Source organism: Oncorhynchus mykiss, chromosome 30, assembly GCF_057628025.1.
Source record: "Oncorhynchus mykiss isolate SJ-2025 chromosome 30, ASM5762802v1, whole genome shotgun sequence".
NCBI classification, from domain to species: domain Eukaryota; kingdom Metazoa; phylum Chordata; class Actinopteri; order Salmoniformes; family Salmonidae; genus Oncorhynchus; species Oncorhynchus mykiss.
Genome location: NC_143051.1, coordinates 36243129 through 36267414, shown reverse-complemented (window position 1 = coordinate 36267414; position 24286 = coordinate 36243129). Strand labels below are relative to the sequence as shown.

General features: G+C 42.7%; 2 long non-coding RNA genes across 2 annotated transcripts; both read left to right on the top strand.

Moving 5' to 3' along the window:
* Window positions 1-3265: 3265 nt before the first annotated feature.
* Window positions 3266-6970, top strand: LOC118946521 (uncharacterized). Its single transcript, XR_005041396.2, has 3 exons — window positions 3266-3479; window positions 5698-5925; window positions 6030-6970. It is a non-coding gene; the product is annotated as an uncharacterized LOC118946521 (long non-coding RNA).
* A 9000-nt stretch (window positions 6971-15970) lies between these two features.
* LOC110488402 (uncharacterized) lies at window positions 15971-21229 on the top strand. The gene is made up of 2 exons (XR_002468396.3): window positions 15971-16260; window positions 19776-21229. It is a non-coding gene; the product is annotated as an uncharacterized LOC110488402 (long non-coding RNA).
* The last annotated feature ends 3057 nt before the right edge of the window (window positions 21230-24286 follow it).

The window sequence follows — 24286 nt, the reverse complement described above, 5'->3', positions numbered from 1 at the left end:
GTACAAAGAGAGACATCCTTCCCCTCCTGGTTATTCCCATCCACTGTACCAAACAGAGCGATCAATGGGTCTGGGGCTAGAACTCTATCGAAGGCTTTAGATAGATAAGTCATCAAAAATGAGAGCCCAGTAAGCATGTAACTTAGGACATGTCCAGAATAAGTGGGTCAACGTCCTCTCATCCTGCTTGCACCTCTCACACAGTGGTGAGGTGTCCGGGAATATTTTATGCAGTTTCACTTTTGAGTAATATAACCTGTGTATCACCTTAAACTGTACAAGGTTGTGTCTGGCATTCACTGAACTGTGGTTTATATTCCTGAGAGCTTCTACCCAGTCCTCATCTGAGATATCTGAACCAAGTTAATGGTGTCTGTGGATAACTCTATGTGGGCCTGTAGCACATCATACAGTCTAGAGACTGACCCTTTTGAATGGGGTTTGACAAGGATCAGGCTATCTAATGTAGGATTATTTGGCTGAATGCCACACTGTGGGATATGTGTCTTTAAGAAATTCCTGATTTGGAGGTATCTGAAAAAATGTGTTGTTGGCATGTTGAACTTTCCCTGTAATTGTTGAAATGAAGCTAACTGACCATAAATGTATAAATGACCAATTGTTGTGAGCCCCTTCTCCCTCCACTGTGAAAACACCACATCATCCAATGCAGGGTGGAAAGCATGAGTCAGGCAAATCGGGTTGTCAATGTATACAGTGGGTATGTTAAGAAAATACCCAATCTGTTTCCAGATCCTAAGAGTATGACAAATGACTGGATGAGAGTCATAAGTGGCTTTATTCACATATGATGGACTAATAACAAGTGCAGGGAGTGAGGAACGTTGACAGGAGGCCTGCTCAATCAAAAGCCATGCAGTCATATCCTTCTAGCTCATCGCAGGTAAACTTTCCCTCCAGAAAGACACAATGTTCAGATTAGCAGCCCAATAATACAGTTTGAAGTGAGGAAGGCCAAAGCCCCCCTCTACCTTGTCCTTGCATAAATGCTTCTTTGAAATTCTGGCTGCCTTGTTATCCCATAAAAATGGAATTACTATTGAATCCAGTTACTTAAAATAGCTTTGTGGTATGAAATTGGGTCGACATTGGAATAGGTAAAGAAACCTGGGTAGGACAACCATTTTAATAGCGTTTATACGACCAAACATCGGAGAAGAGTTTTCCAAAAATCTATATTTAGTTTATTAAGCTGATAAATGTTCATGTCCCAAATCGCTTTCAGTAGCTGATCAAGGTCTCTTGTCACTACAATGCCAAGGCTTGTGAACTTGTCCATCACTGTTCTAAACGGGGTAGATTGCAGAAATTGCATATCCACAGGCCGTGATATTGGCATCAATTTGCTTTTTTGCCAGTTTATCTTGTAGCCAGAGAAGGAGCCGAATGTGTTTATCAAGTTAAGTAAGTGGGGAATAGAAGTTTTAGGCGAGGATAAAAACAAAAGAACATTCTCTGCATATAGGGACATTTTGTGCTGCGTGTCTTTTATTTTAACAGAAGCTATATCGGCACATGCCCGAATGCGAGTAGCAAGGGGTTTCATGGCTATAGCGAAGAGAGCAGGCGAAATAGGGCACCCTTGTCGGCAGCCCTTGAACAGGCGGAATGACTGCAACATTTCCTGATTGGTTAGCACCGACGCCATTGGGTGTGCATAAATGATTATTAACCAATTAATAAATTACTTTCCAAACTCAAAATGCTCCAGAACCGACATCATGTACTTCCACTCAATCTGATCAAATGCCTTCTCTGCGTCAAGAGCTATTACCACTGTCTCAACCTTATGATCGTGATATATTACGTTGAAAATTGTAGTATACATGTCGGCCCGGGATAAAACCTGTCTGGTCAGGGTGTATGATGTCAGAAATATATTTTTTTCAAAATTGTTTGCCTAAATGAAACTACTCTTGAATACTCTTACGGACAATAGTTGTTAGCCTGATAGTAAATCAACTATTTGAGCTGTTTTAGGAGTTTGAGGGAGATTCTGTTAACTCGGAAAATGAACCAAATTGAATTGGGAAATTGGGAGAGAATACATGTACTTGTTGGAAAAATACTTTTTGTGGTCTAGCAACCCATGCAACAATGTAGCATTGTTGACCGCAGAAAGATTCAGGCAGCCAGACAAAGTGTTTCATGTCTCAGTCATAAGGAAACAGGTGAAGTGGTGAGGGAGCCATTCTAACGACTTTCCGTAGCTTGGAGGGAGGCATGGATTACCAAGTAACTGTCATTTATGATCTGGTTCATGTCAATTTATTTATTTGTATTTATCCGTTATTTTACCAGGTAAATTGACTGAGAACACGTTCTCATTTACAGCAACGACCTGGGGAATAGTGACAGGGGAGAGGAGGGGGATGAATTAGCCAATCATACCAGATTAAAGCGCTCACATTTTCCTCAAGGGTTCAACAGATTGTTATAAACTGGGTGGTCCGAGCCCTGAATGCTGATTGGCTGAAAGCCGTGGTATATCAGACGATGACAAAACACATATTGTTACTGCTCTAATTGTTGGTAACCAGTTTGTAATCGCAATAAGGCACCTCTGGGGTTTGTGGTGTATGGCCAAAATACCATGGCTAAGGGCTGTATGCAGGCACTCCGCGTTGCGTTGTGCATAAGAACAGTCCTTAGTCGTGGTGTATTGGCCACATACCACACCCCCTCGGGCCGAGTCGACCCCCTAGCCGACATGGGGTCGACTCGACACCTGTGTGAATCTTAGAATCTAATTAGGTAATTGTTTTTTCTTGGTTACTAAGGGGCTTCCCAAATGAAACCCCTATTGCCTATAGTGCACACTACTATGGGCCCTGGTCCAAAGGGGATCGATGCACAATCTCAAGCACTTTAAAATGGCCATTCATCTCCATTGTTACTGAGGTAGACATTAGCGCACAATGTCTGCCAAAATCTACACAGCACAACGTAGAATTATTACAAGTATCAAACAACAAGGCAGGTCAAATCAAATATGAAGTCAAGTTTATTGGTGCAACATTTTCAATGCCTGACATCATCGACATTGTTACCGCTGGAAAATATATTATATTGCACGGAACAAGGAAACAGAGATACACAACAGAAAATTATAGATTCAGACAGTGAATCAGTGTCCTTGAGAATGAATGGGCAGAGCTTTGGCAACTTTGCATTTATTGTCCTCCTTATCTAACGTAAGCTGGTCAGGGCTGTTTCCTGGACAGCCGGTATCTAAGGTGGGGAGGGTGATTTTGCCACATTATATAAGACCAGGCTCACTTTCAGCTGGAGTCTCTACACAGCCAGATCAGATCAACGATAGCAAACCCAGGATAGTCAACCCAGGACAGCAGTTTCCTCTAGTATCTGGCCCACGAGACACCTCGCCTTTCTGCAATATGAAGTGCCTGGTTCTGGGACTCGGCACACTGGCCTTGCTGGCATCCACCATGGCACAGGTAATGAATGTACTTATTCCTTATTCAGAAATAAAAGCTGAACAAGTTTTAAACTTAAAGAAAGGATGGAGAGATGGGGAGATCTGATTCAACCTAGAGTGTTTAGTGAACTCAACAATTCTGATCATAGCTGATGCAGTATGTTGAAATTTGAGGTTCAATAATTTGAGGATCATTCAATGAGTAAATGTAGTTATAGAACAGTGTTTTTAGTTGGACTGTTTATATGCTCAAAAGTGACATTAGGTCAGGGGCGTTCATCCTTTTCATGCCCTGGGACCCCAATTCAGGCCAACAGTCAAACCAGGAGCCCCTGTCATATATTTGCACCAAAATGTTTCCCCGTGCAGTTTTAATAACACAAAGGTGGAAAATTGCAATGTTTGATGGTCAGTAAAAAAAATTACAACTCCAGGTTTCATTTTTTTTTTTTTTACGCACCCCCTTCCCAACATAAAAAACATTTTCACATGACCCTCCCCTTGTACTGTAAAAATAAAATTGCACACCCTTCCCCCTCATTGAATTAACTCAAAAATAATTATTATGACCAAAAATAACAATACCTGTAGAGACCCTGTGTTTATAAATGTGGATGCCGACTTTGCCACTACAGCATGCTTTTGTGGCACAGTTGATGCCACGCAGGGCTACGGGCCAGAACGTTGAGGGTTCACCAACCACCACAGACGAGCTTACTCTAGACTGTTTCATTACACTACAATCAGAGGCGGTTGAAAATAATGATCAGCTAGGGGGTAATCAGATTTTCTAAACTTGGTGGTGCGAGCCCAGGATGCTGATTGACTGACAGCTGTGGTATATCAGACCGTATACAATGGGTATGACAAAATATGTATATTTACTGCTCTCCTGCGTTGCGTCGTGCATAAGAACAGCCCTTAGCCGTGGTATATTGTCCATATACCACACCCCCTCGGGCCTTATTGCTTAATTATATAAAATATATGCAACAAATGTATATGCAAGGAACAGCCAATGCACCACACAGCCAATAAACAAAGCATATCTGCATACCGATTACTGACTTCGGGCGCTCAACATCATGATTTGCGTTTTCAACACCACTATCAAAATTACTACGAATATGTCAATCTCGACAAAAACAAAATACATCCCTCCCTACCTTGTACCCACTAGCAAAGGCTTGGCTTGACAATCTCCGAATGCCATTCAAAAATGTTTGGGTTTTGTAACAGATGTCTCTTTCCATACATTAAATAGCCAGTGCACAGTTTGGATGCTGGATTTATATTAAAGTGGAGTGGACAACCGTGAGCAGGTAGCCTACATGAGACGTTTGAAGTAGCTTAACCCAATTAAAACATTATAACTGGTTGTGTTTTTTTTAAAGTTAAATGACAAATGTTTAGGCCATTTTGATGTGTTAGGTTCTAGGTGTGGGAGGAATAGCCACTCGGATCTGAGAGGAGGCAGAGCGAGCTTTGAGTTTCCGGAATAACTGGGCCTGCAGGGATTATATTTGGCCACATTATTATAGGAGGATTTGGGAGAATGATGATCCCCATCAGACAGAAATAAAACCAGACTGGCCTGCTGCTGTGCCTTTCTAGACCTTATAAACTGTTGAGAGTAGACCCACAACTGATCCAAATCGAATGAAACATTCAAATCAAAGAGCGTTTGCTCTGTTATTCAAATTATTTTTTATTTTTTTGCAGTTTACAGAATTTTATACTCGCTTGAAAACTATTATTAATTGCATTGTGGTGTTGTAGACAAGTCTAAGTAGGATCATTTTATTGTCCCTAAACAAGACCAATAGGGAAGCTTTTTGAGCTGCGTGTCACACACCTGCCTCTCCGCTGCCTGTCAGCTACTCCCCTTGTTCTTGTGGATTGACATAGAAAATTGTCGCGCCTTTGAATGATTTTATGTGTGGTATGATTGTTAGTTAGACTATTGGAGATCTGGACCAACGATCCACCACTATAAATGGTGGATAGAGGTCAGGACAAACGGTGAGACTGGCAGACTATATTGACCTGTGGTATAGTATGTGTGTGGAAAAGCGTAGTGCATGCAAACAGATTAGGACATTTGGCAAGGATGCAAGAAGTAAAACCTGAAAAGTTATATTGTAATCCCCTCCAGTAATTTCAAATGGTCCCTAATTAAGTTCAGTTTCAAATAGACATGGGTAAATGAATGCTTAATGAACAATTTCATCCGACAGAATTCTACAATAGGACCAACAACAGACCAACATAATTCTACAATAGGACCAACAACAGACCAACAGAATTCTACAATAGGACCAACAACAGACCAACAGAATTCTACAATAGGACCAACAACAGACCAACAGAATTCTACAATAGGACCAACAACAGACCAACAGAATTCTACAATAGGACCAGCAACCGTCACAACTGCCACAACCGCCACCTGGCCATCCACACCAGTAATTTTCAAACTGTCCCTAATTCATTTCAGTTAATAGACACGGGTGAAATAATCCTGAATTAACATATAGCCTAATGTAAATACTTCATTTTCATCCAACAGAATTCTACAATAGGACCAACAACCGACCAACAGAATTCTACAATAGGACCAACAAATGCCACCACAACCGCCACAACCGCCACATGGTCAACCACTCTCACCACACCAGCAGGGGGCAGCCATGTCTTCAGTTACTCCCTGACTCTACTGTTTGGTTCGACAGCCAGCCTGATAATACATTCACTATGGCATTGAGCACCACATAGAGGACAAGAGTCACATTGACTGCACCTTTCTGAGAGTGTTATTAAAGGGTAATTTGGGGATTCTGGCAATGAGGCCCGTTATCTACTTTCCCAGAGTCAGAGGAACTCATGGATACCAGTTTTAAGTCTCTGCGTGCGGTTTGAATAAAGTTGCTAACTTGCGCAACTGTTAACTTCCTTTTAGCTCAATGACTGCTAACGCTAGTTGTTGACTAGTGCAATTGCTAATTAGCGTTAGCGAAATGACTGGAACTTCCTGTCATTGTGTTAACACTAGTTAGCATTGGCATTAGCATTACCGCTAACTTCCTTCATACAGGACACAGAGACATAAAAATGGTATCCACAAGTTCATCTGATTCTGGGAAAGACGATAAAGGGCACCATTGCCAAATCCTAACGTATCCCTTTAAAAACTGAATAAGAGCGTAGGAGAATAATCTTTCTCTCAATTTGTGTGTTTTACAGTGACCTGCTGGAGGTTTGTGTGTTCTCTGTGTATTTCAAAATGTAGAACTGAAACACTGGTTGATAGGGTTGCAATGCCCAAAATCGGTGTATACTAATGTTTTATAGTCAATCAAGCCGTGAGTTCCTTTGCTATGTAAACAAGTGAAGTATTCATGTGATTGTCTTCGGACAGAAATAGGTCATTATACAAATGGTAAATGATTTAATTTCTCATTGTACAAATATTGAAATGTACCCAAATAAAATATTTTTTTTGTATTGCTATTTGACCGAGTGAAATATTTACATATACATATTTTATCACAGTAAATAGGTTATTCGGAATTACTCTTGCTTTTAATCTTAATATTAGTTCCATTGTTCTGCTTTTCAGGGCACTTTAAGATTTGTGTATAAAAAAGTGTCCACCACAAAAGTTCCTTCTCAGGTGAAAATAAATGCATTCTAATTTAATATAAGGTGAAGTTATTAATTAACAATGAAAGAATTATAAAGATCCATAACATGCGATGTGACGTATCAATACAGGTACAGAAGGAGCATTCGATCAATCACATTTAGTGATAAAGCCCTTTTTACATCAGCCGATGTCACAAAGTGCTGTACAGAAACCCAGCATAAAACAGCAAGAAAGGCAGATGTAGAAGCACGTAGCTCGGAAAAAACTCAATAGAATGGTTGAACCTAGGAAGGAACCTAGAGAGGAACTTATGGGTGGCCATATCTATGCCGTCAATGCTAACGTTTCTTTGCTACCTGTCAACTTTACGTTTTTTTACTTTTTAATTACCGTTTATAATTGTTGTGTTTTCCCTCGCTCGACTTTTTTCATTCACCTTTTTCACCCCGGACACTTTATCTGGACGTGGTTCGTCAGTACCTACACCAGCCGAAGCTGAGTAGCAACATTAAACCTTCTAATTGTAGTCGCTGTACTCATAATATACAGGAGAACAATCGCCTTATGGTGAGGATAGCCTTGCTGCAAGCCCAGCTTCAGGCGCAATCGTTAGGTAAGAGTAATTTAAGCGTCTGTGCCACCAATAAGCACAAATAGTAGTATAAATCCCCTTGCACAGTCCCCACAGCCTGACAATTTTCTCATGGCTTCTGGAAGGAAATGCTGAAGGAATGCTCAACCGGTGTCGCTCATTCAGCAGACAGAAACTTTCAACCGGTTCTCCCCATTATTAAGCAACTAGTCGGAGTCAGAGGTCGAGCCTTCTCTGGTCTCTCCTCCACCCGTTACGGGGTCTGAGAAGCCGAAGCCTCCCAACATTATCTCTGACAAATTGAACACCTTAGTCATTGGTGACTCCATTACCTGTAGTATTAGACACAAAATAATAATCCAGTGACCATACACTGTTTACCAGGGGGCAGGGCTACAGACTTGAAGTCTAACCTGAAGATGGTGCTGACTACGGTTAAAACTGGCAAGTATAGGGATATTGTTATCCACGTTGGCACCAACGATGTTAGGATGAAACAGTCAGAGTTCACCATGCGCAACATAGCTTCAGCGTGTAATTCAGCTAGAAAGATGTGTCGGCATCGAGTAATTGTCTCTGGCCCCCTCTCAGTTAGGGGGAGGGATGAGCTCTACAGCAGAGTCTCACAACTCAATCGCTGGTTGAAAACTGTTTTCTGCCCCTCCCAAAAGATAGAATTTGTAGATGATTGGCCCTCTTTCTGGGACTCACCCACAAACAGTACCAAGCCTGGCCTAATGAGGAGTGACAGACTCCATTCTAGCTGGAGGGGTGCACTCATCTTATCTACCAACATAGACAGGGCTCTAACTCCTCTAGCTCCACAATGTTATAGGGTGCAGAACAGGCTGTTAGCCACCCTGCCAGCTTAGTGGAGTCTGCCACTAGCACAGTCAGTGTAGTCAGCTCAGCTATCCCCATTGGGACCGTGTCTGTGCCTCGACCTAGGTTGGGCAAAACTAAACGTGGCGGTGTTCGCCTTAGCAATCTCACTGGAATAAAGACCTCATCCATTCCGGTCACTATTGAAAGAGATTGTGATATCTCACATCTAAAAATAGGGCAACTTAATGTTAGATCCCTCACTTCCAAGGCAGTTATAGTCAATAAACTAATAATCACTGATCATAATCTTGATGTGATTGGCCTGACTGAAACATGGCTTAAGCCTGATGAATTTAATGTGTTGCAATGAGGCCTCACCTCCTGGTTACACTAGTGACCATATCCCCCGTGCATCCCGCAAAGGCGTAAGTGTTGCTAACATTTGCGATAGCAAATTTCAATTTACAAAAAAAAAAGACTGTGTTTTTGTCTTTTCAGCTTCTAGTCATGAAATCTATGCAGCCTACTCAATCACTTTTTATAGCTACTGTTTACAGGCCTTCTGGGCCATGCACAACATTCCTCACTGAGTTCCCTGAATTTCTATCGGGCCTTGTAGTCATGGCAGATAATAGTCAAATTTTTGGTGACTTTAATATTCACTTGGAAAAGTCCACAGACCCACACCAAAAGGCTTCCTGAGTCATCATCAACTCAGTGGGTTTTGTCCAACATGTCTCCGGACCTACTCACTGCCACAGTCATACTCTGGACCTAGTTTTGTCCTGTGGAATAAATATTGTGGATCTTAATGTTTTTCCTCATAGTCCTTGACTATCGGACCAGCATTTTGTTACGTTTGCGATCGCATCAAATAATCTGCTCAGACCCCAACCAAGGATCATCAAAAGTTGTGCTATAAATTCTCGGACAACCCAAAGATTCCTAGATGCCCTTCCAGACTCCCACCACCTACCCAATGACATCAGAGTACAAAATTCGGTTAACCACCCTAACTGAGGAACTACATTTAACCTTGCGTAATACCCTAGATGCAGTCTCACCCCTAAAAAACAAAAATATTTGTCATAGGAAACTAGCTACCTGGTCTACAGAATATACCCGAGCCCTGAAGCAAGCTTCCAGAAAATTTGAACGGAAATGGCTCTACACCAAACTGGAAGTCTTCCGACCTGCTTGGAAAGACAGTACCGTGCAGTATCGAACAGCCCTTACTGCTGCTCAAACATCCTATTTTTCAAACTTAATTGAGGAGAATAAGAACAATCTAAAATGTATTTTTGATACTGTCACAAAGGTAACTAAAAAGCAGCATTCTCCAAGAGGATGGCTTTCACTTCAGCAGTGATAAATTCTTGAACTTCTTTGACAAAAAGATCATGATCATTAGAAAGCAAATGACGGACTCCTCTTTAAATCTGCGTATTCCTCCAAAGCTCAGTTGCCTGAACAACACTGCCAGGACACAAGATAAAGGCCTCCTTACTGTCCCTAGAATTTCTAAGCAAACAGCTGGAGGCAGGGCTTTCTCCTATAGAGCTCAATTTTTATGGAATGGTCTGCCTACCCATGTGAGAGATGCAGACTCGGTCTCGACCTTTAAGTCTTCATTCAAGACTCATCTCTTTAGTAGGTCCTATGTGTAACTGACAATTAACCTGTAAGTCTATGTCATTGTTTTTTGTTTGAATTGTTTACGTGTTCGCTGTGCGGGGGAAATGATAAGACAAGCGGAACTACGTAGCTGATAACTGTTGTAATGGGGATCCTTATTGTAGCAACACACCTTTGGAGGGAAGGCAATCCCGCGCTGTGTTAGCCAAATTTTCATGTCATCGGGTGTAGTTCATAAAGGTTGAAGCGTGTATGTTAGGATGGTAACGTTATAATAATTAAGGATGAAGTGTGAATTCATGCCAGGAATAATAAGTGTGAAGTTTGATTTCCTCCCTTCTGTAATAAGCAGCCAATGAGGTATTTTTCCTTTATTCATGTGTTTAATCTGATACTGTTATAGCGCCCAGCTAAACTGTTTATGTATGTCAGCACTTCAGAGTTAAACCAAGCTAATAAGTCACTTGTAAGATATGAAGGTTGTAAGAGTGTGCTTAACTTCATTTACTTTATAGTTCTCACGGAAGGTGATAATTCGGACTAAATCTACAGAATACAGCCGCCAGTTAAAATCAAGGAACGGTTGTGCTCAACCACTGGAGGGAGCTACAGTGAGAAATCGATGCTCTTCACGAGCAAGAGAGAAAGAAGAATCTCACACAGCTGTAAAACGTCTACAAGATTCCCAAGTCTTGGTAGGCCCTGTCATCTGCCAGATAAGAGTTTTACACCTACCTGCAACCTAAGAAGAACATCTCCACATAAGGAAGCATCGTGAGGCAACATAAGGTCAAGACTAACAGGAAAGTCAGACACGCAAGTACAAGTCAAGGTGTTTGAAGGTGGTCCTAGCCTTGTGAACAGCTAATAAGAGACTTTAAGATTACAAGTCGTAAGGACTGGAGATAGTTGTGTATTTCATCAAGATGCTGGTATTATGTATTTGCTCTTTCTATCTTAATGTATCGCTGGTATGTGTAAAAAATATTATTTGATACTTACAATATATATATATATATATATATATATATAACAAAATGCTTGTTCTTCAATCGATCGCTGCCCGCACCCGCCGCCCGACTAGCATCACTACTCTGGACGGTTCTGACTTAGAATATGTGGACAACTATAAATACCTAGGTGTATGGCTAGACTGTAAACTCTCCTTCAAGACTCACATCTCCAATTCAAAGTTAAATCTAGAATCGTCTTCCTATTTCCCAACAAAGCCTCTTTCACTCATGCTGCCAAACATACCCGTGTAAAACTGACTGTCCTACCGATCCTTGACTTCGGAAATGTCATTTACAAAATAGCCTCCAACACTCTACTCATTAAATCGTATGCAGTCTATCACAGTGCCATCCGTTTTGTCACCAAAGCCCCACATACTACCCACCACTGTGACCTGTATGCTCTCGTTGGCTGGTCCTCACTACATATTCGTCGCCAAACCCACTGGCTCCTGGTCATCTATAAGTCTTTGCTAGGTAAAGCTCTGCCTTATCTCAGCTCACTGGTCACCATAGCAACACCCACCCGTAGCACGCGCTCCAGCGGGTATATTTCACTGGTCATTCCCAAAGCCAACACCTAATTTGGCCGCCTTTCCTTCCAGTTCTCTGCTGCCAATGACTGAAACAAATAGCAAAAATCATAGAAGTTGGAGACTTACAGTTGTCGGAAGTTTACATACACTTAGGTCGGAGTCATCAAAACTCGTTTTTCAACCACTCCACAAATTTCTTGTTAACAAACTATAGTTTTGGAAGTCGGCTAGGACATCTACTTTGTGCACGACAAGTAATTTTTCCAACAATTGTTTACAGACAGATCATTCCAGAAAATTATGTCATGGCTTTAGAAGCTTCTGATAGGCTAATTGACATCTTTTGAGTCAGTTCGAGGTGTACCTGTGGATGCATTTCAAGGCCTAACTTCAAACTCTGCTTGACATTATGGGAAAATCAAATGAAATCAGCCTAGACCTCAGAAAGAAAATTATAGACCTCCACAAGTCTGCTTCATCCTTGGGAGCAATTTCCAAATGCCTGAAGGTACCACGTTCATCTGTACAAACAATAGTACGCAAGTATAAACACCATGGGACAACACAGCCATCATACCGCTCAGGAAGGAGACGTGTTCTGTCTCCTAGAGATGAACGTACTTTGGTGCGAAAAGTGCAAATCAATTCCAGAACAACAGCAAAGGACCCTGTGAAGATGCTGGAGGAAACAGGTACAAAAGTATCTATATCCACAGTAAAAAGAGTCCTATATCGACATAACCTGAAAGGCCGCTCAGCAAGGATGAAGCCACTGCTCCAAAACTGCCATAAAAAAACAGACTACGCTTTGCAATTGCACATGGGGATAAAGATCGTACTTTTTGGAGAAACTTCCTCTGGTCTAATGAAACAAAAATAGAACTGTTTGGCCATAATGACTATCATTATGTTTGGAGGAAAAAGGGGGTGGCTTGCAAGCCGAAGAACACCATCCCAACCGTGAAGAACGAGGGTGGCAGCATCATGTTGTGGGGGTGCTTTGTTGCAGGAGGGACTGGTGCACTTCCCAAAATAGATGGCATCATGAGGGAGGAAAATTATGTGGATATATTGAAGCAACATCTCAAGACATCAGATAAGTTAAAGCTTGGTCGCAAATGGGTCTTCCAAATGGACAATGGACAACTACAAGCATACTTCCAAAGTTGTGGCAAAATGGCTTAAGGACAACAATGCCAAGGTATTAGAGTGGCCATCACAAAGCCTTATAGAAAATCTGTGGGCAGAACTGAAAAGGCGTGTGTGAGCAAGGAGGCCTGCAAACCTGACTCAATTACACCAGCTTTGTCAGGAGGAATGGGCCAAAATTCACCCAACTTATTGTGGGATGCTTGTGGAAGGCTACCCAAAACATTTGACCCAAGTTAAACAATTTAAAGTTAATGCTACCAAATTCTAATTGAGTGTGTGTAAACTTCTGACCCACTGGGCATGTGATGAAAAAAAAAGCTGAAATAAATCATTCTCTCTACTATTATTCTGACATTTCACATTCTTAAAATAAAGTGGTGATCCTAACTGACCTCAGACAGGGAATTTTTACTAGAATTAAATGTCAGGAAATGTGAAAAACTGAGTTGAAATGTATTTGGCTAAGGTGTATGTAAACTTCCGACTTCAACTGTACCACGGCTAAGGGCTGTGTCCTAGCACGTTGCATTGTGGATAAGAACAGCCCTTGTCCGTGGTGTATTGGCCATATACCACACCCCCCCCCCCCCCCCCTGGCCTTGGTAGAGAGTGATTGCTTAAATATACACCCAGTGGCCCGTTTTTTAGGTACACCACCCCGTTCACGAAAATAGGTTGCTCCTACAGACAGTCAAGTGGCCATGGCATGGAGTGACCTAAGCAACTTTGAGCGTGGTATGATCGTTGGTGCCAAGTGCGCCGGATCCAGTATCTCAGAACCGTCTGGCCTCTTCTGCGTTTCACACACGACAGTGTCTAGGGTTTACCGAGAATGATACGACAAAACAATAACATCCAGTTAGCTCCAGTCAGCTGGATCCAGTACTTTAGACATGGGTGTACCTAATAAACTAGCCACTGAGTGTATATTTGTTCATATGTTACTGCATGGTGTAATACATAATAAATACATGAGGAAGTGGGGTGCATTGAGTTCTAAAGAGAGAGACAAAAGAGGGGGAAGTGAAAGTATACACTACAGCAACACCCAAAGGGCAATTATTAAACTACTGTTATCTACTTCCCCCCCTTACTGGTAAAGGTTGCACGTCTTCTCACTTCTATGAAACCTATCAAACAATGACATACTTCCTTGCTGTTATCAGGTTGTTACAGAACTGATGGGTCAATTTCTGTTTTATGCCGTGATACGAGTTTGTGGTGGTGACATGAACACCCTATTTGATATTGTCTGAGGTGCGTATTGACAACTCCACTACACTGCAAAACTGAGCAATATCTCAAAAGGACATACAAGCAAGTTTTTTGGTTTGTGCTCATAACGCACCATGGCCGTTAGAAGAGTGTGTGTCTTATAGTCTGAAATTGCCAGGGGGAAACTTGGTGTGTGTGTGTGTGTGTGTGTGTGTGTGTGTGTGTGTGTGTGTGTGTGTGTGCATGCAAGTTATTTGATCGTTAGATTGATAAGCGTGAGTGCGCAGTGACGCCCGTTTGAACGAGTTTATTAGATAGTTCAATTAATGGCCATTTATTTGTTTTGCCCCTACTCTTTACTGCTCACACACGCACACACACACACACCTGCATACACACACAACCCGTCCATGTCTAACTGTGTATGTAGCCATGGTTCCCTCTGAAAGAAATCTGTGCCACAACCTCTTGCTGCTCCAGCCGGTAGGGATATCCTTGTCTCATCGCGCACCAGCGACTCCTGTGGCGGGCCGGGCTCAGTGCGCGCTAACCAAGGTTGCCAGGTGCACTGTGTTTCCTCCGTCACATTGGTTCGACTGGCTTCCGGGTTGGATGCGCGCTGTGTTAAGAAGCAGTGCGGCTTGGTTGGGTTGTGTATCGGAGGATGCATGACTTTCAACCTTCGTCTCTCCCGAGCCCGTACGGGAGTTGTAGCAATGAGACAAGATAGTAGCTAAACAATTGGATACCATGAAATTGGGGAGAAAACGGGGTAAAAAAGCAGGCAGACAGGCATCGAGGCATTCAGTTACTGTTCGATTGAATGTTAGAAATGACAAAACTAGTGACCTAAGTGACTTTGAGAGTGGTATGATTGTCGGTGCCAGTTCCTGCATCTCAGGGATTTTCACACACGATAGTGTCTAGGATTTACCGAAAATGGTGCGACAAACAAAAACATCCAGTCAGCGACAGTCCTGTGGTCGAAAACAACTCGTTGATGAGAGGTTGAAGAAGAATGTCAAGAATCGTGCACCTTACAGGCAGACCACAAACAGGCAAATAACAGTGCGGAACTGCATCTCGGAAAGCACAATTTGTCGGTCCTTGTCATGGATGGGCTACTACAGCAGATGACCACACCGGGTTCCACTCCTACCAGCTAAAAAACAAGAAGCAGCATGAGGCTATGGCCCCATCCTGCCTGGTGTCAATGGTGCAGGCTGGTGGAGGTGGTGTAATATTGTGTGGAATGTGTTCCTGGGACACTTTAGGTCCCTTGTTACCCCGGACCTCTCTGTACTCTCACTTACTCTCACTGTATTGATAACAAACAAACCAGTGGATTGTAGGCATGCGTGATCTAAATATATTGTGGATTATGGGCATACATGATCTAAATATAGAATTATGCTTTCGTTTTTGAGAGTGAAATTCCAGGAAGAAGATGGGAAGTGATTTGGGAGAAAGTGGCTTGGTCATCTCTGTAATAAAAATAGACTTGATGCCATGGAATTTGCGAAGCAACATCATTGCCCCTGGACTGTATTTGTATGGTATTTATACAGTACATTTACCAAAATGAAGATTTTGTAATAACAGAAACAATAGAGTGAAGTGTCATGGAAAGGTAGTTTCAAATGAAATCCCGTGTTCTAAAAACATTGGGAAACGGCAGCACACCAGAAAGTGTATTTAAACAAACAAAAAGACCTCATTTCGCCGTGTTATTTTCATCCGGACAGGCTAATGCGTTTCGGCAGTCATGGCTTCATCAGAGCAAGGAAAGGTAATGGAAAGGAAGTGTAAGTGTTGAACCCAAACTCTGCTGTTTTGTACACTGACATGATATGCCTGCCGAAACTGTTCATGTGTACATGTACACACACACACACCACACATGTGTACATGTACACACACACACAGACACACACACACAACCTTCTTGGAACCAGAGGAACATGGTGGGGCGATATATAAGAGCAGTGCAACTCCGAAAAGGACATAGACTCTACAGCACTCGATACACTGAGGACCATCTCTGGAAACATAGACCAGGGCAGACCATCAACAGCTCTTCAAGCCTCCTGCAGTATTTTACTCTTAGGACACCTCACCTGCTCTCCAATATAATGTATCTTCTGGGACTCTGTACACTGGCCCTGCTGGCCTCCACCATCGCACAGGTAATGGAATGGACACTACTCAACAGAGTCGGGGTCAATTCCATTTCAAATCGGTTAGTTCAGGAGATGACTCAAGATTCCACTTCAAGAAGTCAAAAGTGGCATTCATTTTTCGTGTGCATTTTTCAAAATCACTCCGTGAATGATTTGAAGTAGATATGGAACTGACCCCAGTCCTTCTGTTTACACAGAAAATATCTGAATTACTGTGTAATGCTTCAGATGTGTGTGATTTTGATGACAGTGAGGGTTTTTATTTTTATTTTGGGGAAAGCAACGTGTAGTATGCTATTAGAATGCAATTGGGTACCTTGAAAGTGACAATTTCTGGTGTCACGGTAATGGAGGGCAACCTACTAATCTGGAAAGAAGTCAATCCCATTCCATTAATTGACATTATTTCCAATAAGGATGGTTACATTCTGGAATTTGAATTTGAATTCACTTACTGGATTGAAATGGAATTGACCCCAATCTCAGTGTTACTATATGCCTTAAAGCTAGAATCCATTATTGAAACAATAATGTGTTTTAGCAAAACGCTGAGGGATGGGCTTGGAGAAATGGAGCCACTCTCAAATTCATACATAGAGCTATGGATGCAAGGACTAACCATCCATGATATAAAAATGATAGTTTTAAATCCGTGTTGCAGTAGTATCATGGAAGATCCGCGCTAAAATTGAAAGGTCATTTCAGTTTGAGCTGACATACACTGCATTTGGAAAGTATTCAGACCCCTTGACTTTTTCCACATTTAGTTACATTACAGTTTTATTCTAAAATGTATTAATTCATTTTCTTCCCGTATCAATCTACACACAATACTCCATAATGACAAAGCAAAAACAGGTTTTTACTTTGCTGAAGCACCTTTGGCAGCGATTACAGCCTTGAGTTTTCTTGCGTATGATGCTACAAGCATGGCACACCTGTATTTTGGAAGTTTCTCCCATTCTCTGCAGATCCTTTCAAGTTCTGTCAGGTTGGATGGGGAAATTTCCCTCACAGCTATTTTCAGGTCTCTCCAGAGATGTTCGATCGGGTTCAAGTCCAGGCTCTGGTTGGGCCACTCAAGGACATTCAGATACGTGTCCTGAAGCCACTCCTGCGTTGTCTTGGCTGTGTTCTTAGGGTCATTGTCATATTGGAAGGTGAACCTTCACCCCAGTCTGAGGTCCTGAGCCCTTTGGAGCAGGTTTTCATCAAGGATCTCTCGTCGCTTCATTCATCTTTCCCTCGATCCTGACTTGTCTCCCAGTCCCTGCCGCTGAAAAACATCTCCTCAGCATGATTCTGCCACCACCATGCTTCCAGGCTTCTTCCAGACGTGAAGCTTGGCATTCAGGCCAAAGAGTTCTATCTTGGTTTCATCAGACCAGAGAATCTTGTTTCTCATGGTCTGAGAGTCTTTAGGTGCCTTTTGGCAAACTCCAAGTGGGCTGTCGTGTGCCTTTTACTGAGGAGTGGCTTCCGTCTGGCCAGTCTACCATAAAGATCTGATTGGTGGAGTGCTGCAGAGATGGTTGTTATTCTGGAAGGTTCTCCCATCTCCACAGAGGAACTCTGGAGCTCTGTCAGAGTGACCACCGGGTTCTTGGTCACCGTCCGAACCAAGGCCCTTCTCCCCCGATTGCTCAGTTTGGCCGGGCGGCCAGCTCTAGGAAGAGTCTTGGTGGTTTCAAACTTCTTCCATTTAAGAATAATGGAGGCCACTGTGTTCTTGGGGACCTTCAATGCTGCAGAAATTTTTGGAACCCTTTCCCAGATCTGTTTCTCGACACAATCCTGTCTCGGAGCTCTACTGACAATTCCTTTGACCTCATGGTTTGGTTTTTGCTCTAACATGCACTGTCAATTGTGGGACCTCATATAGACAGGTGTGTGCCTTTCCAAATAATGTCCAATCAATTGAATTTACCACAGGTGGACTCCAATCAGGTTGTAAAAATATCTCAAGGATAATCAATGGAAACAGGATACACCTACGAGTCTCATAGCGAAGGGTTTGAATAGCTATGTAAATCAGGTATTTGCTTTTCATTTTTTATAAATGTGCAAAAAAATCTTAAAAACCTGTTTTCGCTTTGTCGTTATGGGGTATTGTGTGTAGAATGATAAGGAAAAGTAATCATTTAATAATCATTTTTGAATAAGGCTGTAATGTAACAACATGTGGAAAAAGTCAAGGAGTGTGATTACTTTCCAAACACACTGTATGCAGCGTTTACCATTAATGCAGTCTCTACCACCACGGTAAGATTGATTTTACCTGTCATTTGCGCTAGGCTATATCTTCAGTGCTATGGCTTAAATACAGCCCTGTTTGAGGAAATAGACTGTTGGTTTACATTTAAATTGTTTCCAAACATTGGAGTAAAACAAGCTTGTATTTTGGGTTCTGACGGGGTACAACAGTTGAACTAAGGGCTCTATTCAATCCGTATTATTGACATTCAGCACTGCAGTGTGATTGAAATGTAAAGACAATGTTCCCGCATTTAGTGGAGACTGCATTCACGGTAAACGGTGCATATGTCGGCTCAATCGGAAATTACCTTAAAATGTATATGGTGCACTCTGTAACGCCATAAGTTATATTCTTCAAGAATCAACGGGTATATATCATTAATTTCATAAGTCAGAAAATTGATGTAGCAACTAAGGATTCAAGGTTTAAAGGTACATTACACTTTCAAATGAAAGTTTTGTTTGTCTCTTTCCGACCTCTAAAGTAGTCTAATGTCAAGATGAAACTACGTCCTATCACGTTTCAGGTATGACCCAGATGCAGACAGTGTCGAAGAAACAAACGTTTATTTCTAATACCAAGGCAGGCAAATGACAGGTCAAAGGCAGGCAGGGGTCAGTAATCCAGAGCGGGTGCAAAAGGTCCAGAACGGCACGCAGTCTCAGGGTCAGGGCAGGCAGGTGTCAATAATCCTGTGAGGTGGGGCAAGGTATAGAACGGCAGGCTCAGGGTCAGGGCAGGCAGAACGGTCAAAACCGGGAAGGACTAGAAAACAGGAGCAAGGACAGACAGGAGCCAGGGAACAAACGCTGGTAGGTTTCACAAAACAAAACGAACTGGCAACAGACAAACAGAGAACACAGGTGTAAATACGATGGGGATAATGGGGAAGATGGGCGATCCATGGAGAGGGGTTGGAGACAATCCCAAAGACAGGTGAAATAGATCAGGGTGTGACACGTCCAATGACATCGGTTGTGTAGATCCAGCTATATGCCTCCATTCCAAATGAATGGAAAAGATGAGCACCGAATAAAACCAGGAAATCCAGGAAATTAGACAGTGCTAATCTTTTCTATTCCTTTGGGATTGAGGCCTATAGTTGGATCCACACAATCAATGTTTAATCTGGACATTAGTCTTCTTTTGTGGTCTGAAAACATCTGACAAACTTTCATTTATGAGTGAAATGTCCCTTTAAGAATGATTTGCAGTCCACATTGACATTGACTCAATTGTCTCTTCTATCATTCTCCACATTCAGAATGTTTCAACAATAGCCTCTTTCACTCCTACAATCGCTGGTTCTGCTCCTACAATCACTGGTTCTGCTCTTACAAGCGCTGGTCCTGTTGCTCCTACAAGCGCTGGTCCTGTTGCTCCTACAACCGCTGTGCCAGCTCTTACAACCTCTGTTCCTGCTCCTGCAGCAGCAGCAACTGTCCAATCTTCCAAACCAAGTGGCAGCCCAGCAACCGGAGCGTCTCTGTTGTGTTCTGTGATGATTCTTCTGCTCTACAGCCTGTAGTACTAAGTGGTGGACCCCCTCTGGCCTGGAGTTTGTATTGTTCAGGACTATATAGACTGAGTGGCTATGAATGATCCCAGAGCCAATGAACAAAGCAAACATGTATCTGGAAGAATGGATTTTCCTCTACTAGAACACCAGTCATTGATGTTTCATGTTAGAGGTTAATCTTTGTATATGGACACGTTATGAGAGAAGCAAATTCTTCTTAAATTGAAATTTGGGTGGGTGGATTGGAGGGAAGAAGGGGTGGAGGGAGGGGTTGGGGTTGTACTGTTTTTCTGTTCTCATATCTGAAAATCTATAAAGAAAGTACAACAAAAAGCATTTGTTGTAAACCGTCACCAATGGGTAAAAACCTTTGGGCTAAGAGATATTGGTTGTGTTTTGAACACTGACAGTTTTACGAACTTGATTCCACTGCCCTTTTAGACTTATTCTTGTCCGTTTGTTTTATTAAGTTGAAATGTACTGATTAGAGGGAATGAGTTCATGTTGTAGACAATATACTTGATTGTAATCCAATTTCTATGTTAATAAATGCATGTATGGAAGTACAATCAAAAACAGTATAATAAAATAATAGACCGTGTGACTACTTACATATTAAGCATTATGAGCATTAGCAATAGAACAAAGTTGTATTTTCTTGTGTTACTGTGTAAGACGGAGACATAACGCAATGCAGATGTAGGATCTGAATTTGATCACCCTGTTGCAGGAGAACTTTCCTGCACTGCAGGACATTTAAAAAAAAAATTGTAGTGTATTTTAGTTAAAAAGGGTCAGAATGTGTAATTTCCACTTTTAAATTTCAGATGTGGTTTTCCCTTACAAAAAAAATTACATAATAATTAACATTTCCTGTTGCTGCAGGATTATTTTCCTGCTGTAGCAAACTGGTTCAAATTACGATCCTACATCTGTGTATGTGAAGGCTGAGCTAGTGTGAAATTGTACACAAAACTCAATCCTTTAGTCTTCATATCGCCAGATAGCCAGCAATGCTTTGTGGATGATCTCCTCTGAATTTGTTCTGTTGAAAAACAGTGGCCATTTTTCCCAAAATTCAACAGATTTTGAAAGACTGTTAGTTATACTGCTTGGTTGAGGTGGATAGTTTCATTGACATGTATTCCTACTGTATTCGTTACAGGAAATAAATGCAAGGCTTTTTTTCATCCCTCCAACAGGTGACACTGACAGTGTGCTACTGACGTGCAGATAAGTGTGTGTACACGTGGGAGTCTAAATGTGCATTACATCTGGTGGGAGGGTGCACGCAGTGGTGTAGTGGTGCCTGGAGAAGTGGGCATACTCACATTTTGCCAAAAAGAGACCAATGAGGTGGCGCACAATTGGCCCAGCGTCGTCCGGGTTAGGGGAGGGTTTGGCCTGGCCGGGATATCCTTGTCCCATCGTGCTCTAGTGACTCCTGTGGCAGGCCGGACGCAGTGCACGCTGACACGGTCGACACGGTCGCCAGTTGGACGGTGTTTCCTCCGACACATTGGTGCGGCTGGCTTCCGGGTGTCGAGAAACAACATGGCTTGGCAGGGTTGTGTTTTGGGGGACGCATGGCTCTTGAACTTCGCCTCTCCCGAATCTGTATGGGAGTTGCAGCGATGGGACAAGGCTGTAACTACCATTGGATAGCACGAAATTGGGGAGAAAAAGGGGTAAAAAAAACATCCTTAATTTAACAGCTTGAAGGAAAGGCTTTTTTCTTTCCTATAGTTTTTTTCAGGGTTTCACTCTCACAAATTGACTGTTAAGATACTGGTAGACCATCCGTGTTGCATGGTCACTACTAGTTAACACAGCTACAAAGTTATAATTTACTCCATCCTTCTATCTCCAAAATACAAAGGCCTATATTCGCCTTCTCTACTGAGTGGTGTAGCGTGATGACATCCTTGGAAAAGTTTGCATCGGAAATGGGAGCGTAGCTGGGGGAGGAAGTTGAGCTGAAGCATAGTTCTTCGGCTGGAGGCACCAGCGAAGCACTCACAGCCATGTGGTACGAATATATTTTTGAAATATTCTTCCTCACTGATAATGAAAGATGAGGGGCATATCAGCGTATGTTTCAAAACCCGGTTTGACAGCGACGATTATTGACGTTTCTAAACGTCAAAACACAGTGTCGCAATTGTACAGATGTAGGATCTTAATTTAAGCCAGTTTGCTTCAGCAGGAAAATAATCCTGCAGAAAACAGGAAATGTGAATTAATATGTGGATTATAATTAATGAAAGATGTTTGTAATTAAGATCCTACATCCGTAGTTCGCATGAAGTCAATAGCGGGTGAATGTACGGGCTGAAACGTTTGGACAGTAAGGGTTTTCGAGAGCTACGTTTGTGTAGCCTACTTTGTGATTTCTTTATTGTTCTACATAGTTGATACAGCATACATCTCCAACTACACTACTTTGACAGACACCAGTGTGGATTAAGAAGTAAGTGAGTATATGTAACACCCACTGGGGGGAAAAAAGTGGGCATACCTGCATTTTGCCCCCACCACACCACTGGGTACTCATATACCGTACGTATGATTGTGTTTGTGTGCCCGCGCGTGTGTGTGTGCGCCTTGGTTAAGAAGTTCAGAGTCTCTGATAGTCAGAATGGTGATCCATGATCTGCCTTTGCCTGATTGATAGCTTCAGAGAGATCCTGCTCAGTCACCAGCACATAAGGTTGCAAGCACACGCACGCACGCACACACACACACACACACACACACACACACACACACACACACAGCCTGTTGCAGTGCACCAGTACATTATATTCATAATCTACCATATTGTTTGCCTGTTCAAAATGTAAACCTGTTGTCTTTTAGCAGACAATCGTACACAGAGGTTCTTCTAATAAGTTCTACATCTTAGTGATGTCTTATGACAAGGCTCCAGTGAAGAGGATTTCTGTCAGGGAGGGGAGAGAGTTTAAATTGAGTAAGGCCAGGATGAGTAACGACAGGGCATTACTTGGCCTCTGAGTACATTGGTGATTACTTGATTAGAACATATCACAGTAGATTACAGTTATTTCACTTTCATTTTAAATACTGTATGTTACTCATCTCTAAATTGATATATATTAAAGCAACTGCAAAAATGATTATTCTTTGGTCTGGTCAACACTGGACATTCCAGCAGTGTTGCACCAGCCTTTGCACGAGGGGGACAAGGGCTGGTGGACATTGGGTCCAGAGTCACAGCTTTCTGCCGACAAGCTGCACAGAGCCTTTTTTTACCAGCAGGGGGTGTGTGGTGAGACACAGCGTTGGCTGTTCTAATGAGGTCAGGGGGCCTTGAATGTGACAGGCACTTGTTCCTTATGGATCTGGAGCAGGTCGATATGTCAACCCCTTTATGCCGTTCTACCTTGCTGTGCTTCGGGCATGGAAAGAGACCCTCAACTGTTTACAGTGATGTTTCACGGCCAGGAGCACGGCTAGTGGAGGAGCCACTGTTCTACAACCCACTCATCAAGACCAGAGTGCTGACCTCTCCGAGATTGCGAGCCAGACCTGTGAGAACGGGGTTCACTAAGTTGGGTGACCTGAGAAAGGAGGCTTCCTCCATAAAGTCATCCAGGCTGCTGCAGCAGGTGGTGGAGGGGATCCGTGCTGCACTAGCGGGCCCCTTCAGAGAGCTGCTGGGAAACAGGCAGCGACTGGGCCGTTGAACCACTAATTAAACCGATCTGCTTCCTTTTACCACCTACCTCCTTTTTCCCCCCAGCTGCTGCTGCAGGGGGACAGCAGGTGGGTGAGGAGATTATTTTATCGTTCAGGACTGAGGGGCTTTTGTCCAGCCAGCAAAAAGGCTTTGTGTAACGGTGGCTATCAAGTTGGCTCAGAAAGACAATTTGCATGGGCTGAGGGCAACGGAGTGGCAGGGGGGTTTGGGACCGGGCACTTCTCTGAGAGGACGTTGTCGCTCCCTGTATAAGACTCCCATAGAGAAGTGTAAAAGCTGATCTACAGGGGAGGATAATTCAGGGGTCTATCGCTACGAACAGATATGTGTCGCACCGTGATTCATCAGTGGGAAAGGGGTGTCAATTCTGTGGGGAGGAAGAGACAGTGCAGCATCTGTTTTCCTTTTGTTCCAGGCTGACAGGGCTGTTTTCTGTCCTGGGGTGGTGGTGTACAGGGCTGTTTTCTGTCCTGGGGTGGTGGTGTACAGGGCTGTTTTCTGTCCTGGGGTGGTGGTGTACAGGGCTGTTTTCTGT